General features: G+C 38.9%; 1 non-coding gene across 1 annotated transcript; it reads right to left on the bottom strand.

Annotated features, from left to right (window-relative positions):
- Positions 1-1,976: 1,976 nt before the first annotated feature.
- On the bottom strand, positions 1,977-2,083 carry LOC146957928 (small nucleolar RNA R71). Its single transcript, XR_015025137.1, has one exon. It is a non-coding gene; the product is annotated as a small nucleolar RNA R71 (small nucleolar RNA).
- Positions 2,084-7,182: the final 5,099 nt, after the last annotated feature.

The following is a 7,182-nucleotide window of genomic DNA, read 5'->3' on the forward strand; positions in this document are numbered from 1 at the left end:
GGTTGTGTAATGGGACCCTGGATATGTGTTGGGCTGAAGAAAAAAAAGCATTCTTGCCCATAATTAAATTAAAAACAAATGTGAGTTCATAACTTTCCTTTGTGCTTAGTAAAAAACAGTTAGATTAAGTTTTGCTATTACCATAAATAAGTCACAAGGGTAGATGATGAGTCATAGATAGTATTATTTATTGCCTTATTTAGTTTAGTTTTATTTTAGATTTGATTTTATTTTATTGTATTTTATTTTAGTTTAGAATATTTTACTTCAAATTGTCTTTTATTTTATTTTAGGAATAAATATATGGTGGAAGGTGCCTTGGAGCAAAAGAAAGAGGACTGGAGCAAATACAGCGCAAGAATACGAAGATACGGGACAAAAATAAGTTCCCCCAAACTCAGAAGCTTGGCACGGCCCGTGCCAACATGTGGCACGGCCGTGCCCGTCCCCAGGATACTCTTTTGCTGCTTTTCTTCAAGCCCAAGTTACCCTGTTGCAGCTTTACCGTTTTATCCTTCTAGTTGCTTAGTTTCTAAGTCAGATGTAAAGCTATAAATAGAGTAGCTCTCCACCATAAACAATCATGCTTTACTTTGTTTATTTCAATTCCTATTTTAATAAAAGTCTTTATTTTCCCTTTTACTTTCTTTGCAATTTATTTTTACCGTATTTCTCTCTTCTTCCTCCATGTCTACGATGAACATGAGTGAGTAGACTTCTTAGTCTTAGGATTATTGGGGAGTCTAATGACTCAATCCTAAACAAAACATGTCTAAACCCTAATTTCTATGTAACCCTAATTTCTAATCTAGATTCACCGTCTTAACGTGGATTAACAATTATCAAACTGTGGAAGCGAAAGCGGAGGGTTTGATAATCGTTAATCCATCATCCCAAACATCAATTCATAAAGCGAGAGCGGAGTCTTGATGTTGGAACAAGTGAATCTAGACAATAGTTGCAAAACAGTGAAATAGTCTTTGCAATTATTGAGACAAAGAGTAGTTTCAATCCTCTATGCATCTTCTAGTAATCATGTCAGCGAAATAGGCTTGGTTGCTAGAAGTAAACTCTCACCGGACTTTCATCGGAAAGGTGAGGGGCTAAGGGAAACCGGTCTTTAGAAATTAGTGTGTAAATCATGAAATTAGATGTTTAGGTTTTGTCTAGTAAAGGATTAGTTATTAAGATGAACCAATGATCCTAAGGCCCTTTATTATTATCGTTTTTACCTTCAGCAATCAAACTCTTTTTCATCAACTTTATCTCCTCTAATCATTCATTAAAAGTTAATTAAGTTGAACAACTCCCTAGCGGAACGATAACTCTACTTACTACTATTACTTCGATAGGCCGTGCACTTGCGGTTTGGCCCTATCAAGTTTTTGGCGCCGTTGCCGGGGAGTTAACTAATTTAATTAGCTTTTCCTTAGTGATTAGAATTCTCTCTTCTTTCTCTTTTCTTTTTATTTTTAACTTTTTATTTTTCTGTCGTTGTTAACTTCTTGGGTTCTCAATTTTTTATGCGAAAAACCAGAAATCGAGTTGTAATAATCAACGAGATCGAAAGGTATTTGCATAGACGAAAGAGAGACGCACGAAATAACACCGCCATGGCCAATCGCACTCTTAAAGAGTATGCAACGCCGTCTACGGCTGAGCCACAAGCTGTTATTGTGTACCAAACGGTTGAGGATGACAATTTCGAAATAAAGCCTGCCCTACTTAACTTGGTGCAGCAAAACCAATTCTCGGGATCCCCCACTGAGGATCCCAATCTTCACATCTCTATTTTCCTACGAATTAGTGGAACCATGAAGGAGAACCAAGAAGCCGTAAGACTTCATCTCTTTCCCTTTTCCTTAAGGGATAGAGCTAGCGCTTGGTTCCATTCCCTCGAAGTCGGTTCCATTACTTCATGGGATCAGATGAGGCAAGCATTCCTTGCCCGTTTCTTTCCACCATCTAAAACCGCTAAACTTAGAGACCAAATCACGCGGTTCAACCAAAAAGATGGGGAATCTCTCTATGAGGCGTGGGAGCGTTTCAAAGAAATGCTAAGACTTTGTCCCCACCATGGCCTAGAGAAGTGGCTTATAGTCCACACTTTTTATAATGGCTTGTCTTATACCACTAAGATGTCTGTTGATGCAGCTGCAGGTGGAGCACTTATGAACAAGAATTACACGGAGGCGTATGCCTTGATCGAAGACATGGCTCAAAATCACTACAAGTGGACCGACGAGAGAGCCATCACTAGTTCTTCACCCTCCAAAAGGGAGACAGGTATACACGAAGTCTCTAACTATGACCACCTTGCTTCTAAAATTGATACACTAACTGAAAAACTTGAAAAACTCAATGTTAGTGCTATCAATTCTGCTTCTACTCCTTCTTGTGAAATATGTGGTATAACTGGTCATGCTGGTGTTGATTGCCAACTAGGTAGTGCTATTAACGGTGTTGAGCAAATGAATTATGCTCAATACAACCAAGGGATGAGACAAAATCAAAATTTTTATAAAAACCAAAATCCCTATGGACAAGTAGCACCACCCGGTTATGCAAACAACCAAAGATTCACTCAGAAGTCCAATTTGGAAATTTTGTTGGAAAATTCTATTGCCAACCAAAACAAACAACTTCAAGAACTTAAAAACCAAACTGGATTTCTGAATGATTCTCTTTCCAAGCTCAATACCAAGGTTGATTCTATCGCTACTCACTCTAAAATGCTTGAAACTCAAATCGCTCAAATAGCCCAACAAGTGGCTACCTCTTCCCAAACACCGGGAGTCTTTCCTGGTCAAACCGAAGTCAATCCCAAAGCCCAAGTTAATGTCATATCTTTTAGGGGTAGTAAGTTAGGCGAAACTTTTGCTAAGGTTAAAAACATTGGGAAAGAAAATATCAAGCCCTTAGGTGATAAAGTTGTGATAGAAGAAGCAAAACCACTTGAAGAAAACAAAACTCCATCCCCCTTAAATCCTGAAAAGCTTAAACTAGAGGGTAAGTTTGAAAAATTTGTTAACATACTTAGGAAGATTTGCATTAAACTTCCCTTTGCTGAAGCTTTGTCTAGGATGCCTCTATATGCCAAGTTTTTAAAGGAAATTTTTTCAAAGAAAAGGGCTATAGAGCATAATGAGACAATATCCTTGGCTAAGGAAACTAGTGCAATCATCCAAGAAGCACCCCCTAAGCTTAGAGATCCAGGTAGCTTTGCCATACCATGTGAAATTGGAAATGAAACCATAAACAAAGCCTTATGTGACTTAGGAGCTAGTGTTAGTTTGCTGCCTTTGTCTCTTCTAAAAAGGATAGGGATAGGAGAATTGAAACCTACCGAGATGGAATTGAAAATTGCTGATCGTTCTACCATGAAGCTTGTAGGATTTGTCGAGGACATACCCGCTAAGATAGAAGGGATATACATCCCCACTGATTTTGTAGTCGTTGACATTGAAGAGGACGATGACGTCCCTATAATCCTAGGTAGACCTTTCCTTGCAACTGCAGGAGCTCTCATTGATGTTAAACTTGGTAGGATAGTCTTCAAGTGAGTGATAAGATGGTAGGATTTGAGTTGGAAAACGTTATGAAAGGTCCCGCTCTTTACTCTTGTTGCATGCTTAACGATCATGTTGTGAAAGAACGTTTTATTGCGTCATCTACACAATATGATATCTTTGATCCATTCTAAGGACTCTTTCTAACCGTCAAGCTAATGACATTAAAAGAGCACTTCGTGGGAGGCAACCCACGCATTTAATTGCTTTTATTTTGTTTTTCTTTGTTTTAAGCATTTTTGTAGGTAATTGTCCAAGTGTAGTTCAAAAAAAATCAAGAAATTGAAGAATTCTGAAGCCCCCAGGAGCAGAGAGGTGGCACGGCCCGTGCTAGCATTGGCACGGCCGTGCCACGTTTTTAAGGAAAAAAATGATGTTGAAGTCAGAAAGATGGCACGGCCCGTGCCAATAGGTGGCACGGCCGTGCCCGACCTCTTGTGCCTATATACATAAATTTTTCTCTTCTTCTTCCTCATTCTCAAACCACAAACCTCTCTCTACTTTCAAACTTCTCTCTAAACCTCCATAACCTTCAAACCTTCAAACCTTCATATCTCCCTCAATTCTTAACCAAATCACTCAATTCTTTCACCAATCAACCACAAACTTCAACCAAAACAAAGACCACCAATCAAAAACATCCTTCATCCATTCAAACCCATAATTCACCAAAACCCTAATCTTTCAAAACCTAACCCAAACACCACAAAACCTTAACCAATCTCCACATCCAAACCAACAAACCTTCCTTAAACATCAACCCCAACCCTAAACCAATCCTTTCCACCACAAATCCTCCCAAACCCTAAACCTTCCAAACCAATTCCAACAAGGGTCAATGGCTTCAAGAAGAAGTGGTAAAGAACCAGCAAGCTCTCAAGGAGGACCTCCCCCAAAGAAGCAAGCACAAGTGAAGAATCATGGAATAAGCTTCAAGAACAACAAGCAACGGGACAGGTATAAAATTCTAACCTCTAATCACTTGCATCCTTCTCGTTATCCTGATCCCAATACTTTAGATGTGCTAGAGCTGTTTGATGATGTTTCTAGGATGATAGGAAAGTTAGGTTGGACTGATTTGCTGAAACCTATGCGGGGTTATGAAAACTTCACTTATGAATTTTTAAGCTCAATTGTTCTCACTAAAGATAAGTTGAATTTTGATAACCCTAACCATAGAGTTGTTTTTCGGTTGATGAATATTGATTATGACATGTCACTTCAGCACTTTTGTGAGGCCTTAGGTTTTGCAAATGAGGGATATATTCATGATCATTGGGATCCTAGCCTTAAACCGGATAACTATGACCCAGCTGCCTTTTGGACACGTATCACCGGCGTTTCCAACTATGTTCCTAGAGCCAACAAAGCTAGCAACATCCACAACCCCGTACTTAGGTACCTCCAAAGGGTAATGGCTTGCACTATTTGGGGTAGAACCGAGCTAGGAAACACTAGAACCGATGAATTGTTCATGCTATGGGCAATGCTCCACAACCACCCCGTCAATACTTGTTTTTATTTGATTGATTACCTAGACTTTGTCGGTACTAGACCGGCCGGTAGAGGAGACATAGTGATGGGTGGCATCATTACATATATAGCTAGGTGTTTTAGAGTAGGTGAAAATGAGGGGATCAAGCCAATTGAGGGAAACAATAGGCTTAACATAGAAACCCTTATTGCTATGAATTTCATCAAACATCGTCCACCTCTCCATTACCAACTTAAGCTAAATGTGCCAATTGTGTTTTTATTGCCTAACCCATCTCGGACTACCACCGAGGTGGAAGAAAATTGGTTATATGTTGATGTGCAGGTTCTAGAACAACAAGATGATGAAGGAGAGGGTGCTAGCTTGCACCATGATGAGGAAGAAGGTGCTAACTTGCACCAAGAGGGGCACCATGGCCATGAAGCCGGTGAGCTTAATGAAAATCAAAGATGGACATGGATTCATAATGAAATCGAGAGGATGAGCACCGAGCAACAAAGGCAAGGTGTTGAGATCTCCGGCCTTCGCAATGAAGTTCAAAGGGGCAACCGTGTCAATAATGAAAATAATGAGATGCTCCGTCGGATGATGCAACACCTCCAACTTCAAGGTCCTCCTTACGGACCTCAATAAACAAATGTGAGCTTTCCTCTTCCTCTCTTCCCTTCTTCTTCTTCCTATCTCTCTCATTCTTCTTCTACTCATCTCTTTCTCCTACTCTTCTTCTACTCCTTCTTTCTTCTACCTCTTCTCTTTTAATTTCTTTTTCTTTTGAATCATTGAGGACAATGCTTCCCCTAAGTGTGGGGGGGGGGGGGGGGGGGGGGGGGGGGGCTAATAAAGTGTCTAGAGTCGTAGTGTTCCCAAACTCCCTTGAACTTTATTCTTTTGTTTTGTTTTTATAGCAAGAGGCATGACTAGTAGCTTGTTTTTAATGTAAAAATTGGCATGAAATTTTTTTGTTTTGTCTCTTCTTTAGGTTGCTTCTTGTACATAAAAGTAGTTTCTTGTGTTTCTTATGTTCTTGCTATACCCATGTCATGTTTTATTGTGAAATTCTCCAATGAGAAAAGCACCCGGTTGCAATCCTTGAGTAAATGTATGAATAGGTATTTTAAGGAACACGTTCTATCTTTAGTGTTAACCTAGACCCTTTAAAGTCTTAAGAGTAAAAGTAGTATAAGTTTGTGTGGGAAAATTAACCAAATTGTTCTTAATTGTTATATTCTCTTTAATTTGTTAATGTTAAATGGGGCAGGAGAATGGCACCAACATGTGGGGGAAAGGACAATTACATCCTAACTTCCTAATTGTGGTGGTGACTCCTTAATTTGAACTTAAAGTGAAACAAATTCATCAATGCTAGGGGGAAAGGACAATTACATCCAAAAAGACTTCCTACGCGGAGATGAAACAAATAATAATTTTGCAGCACTGCTTAGGGTGATTTTGAATCTAGGGGGAACGGACAATTACATCCGAGAAGACTTCCTACGAGGATAGATAGCCCCTAAGCATCTGCAACCCCTTGTGCTTAATTGTTAAATTAATTCAATCTTAACTTTAATTCCCATCACTCTTATATGAAATGAAGAAAGGACTTTTCTCAGTTACTTTAGCACTAGGGATAGAACCTGTTCCTCATAATATCTGTCTTATACAGGAGCAAGAAAAGGGTTGGACTACACACACACACTCACTTGAGACTTGATGTTGGGTAGAATAGGTTCATAAGAAGTGTTTGAAGTTGTAATTAGTGTACTTGAAGCAAAGCCTTTCTTTTGAGACACATTGTTCTTAATATTGCCATAATCAATCTTTTGTTGCTACTATGTTTGTTGCCTTTTGCTTGAGGACAAGCAAAGATTCAAGTGTGGGGGAGTTTGATGAGTCATAGATAGTATTATTTATTGCCTTATTTAGTTTAGTTTTATTTTAGATTTGATTTTATTTTATTGCATTTTATTTTAGTTTAGAATATTTTACTTCAAATTGTCTTTTATTTTATTTTAGGAATAAATATATGGTGGAAGGTGCCTTGGAGCAAAAGAAAGAGGACTGGAGCAAATACAGCGCAAGAATACGAAGATACGGGACAAAAATAAGTTCCCCCAAACT

The sequence above is a fragment of the Medicago sativa genome, chromosome 1, assembly GCF_051527215.1.
Source record: "Medicago sativa cultivar Bolivia chromosome 1, Bolivia_mono, whole genome shotgun sequence".
NCBI classification, from domain to species: Eukaryota; Viridiplantae; Streptophyta; class Magnoliopsida; order Fabales; family Fabaceae; genus Medicago; species Medicago sativa.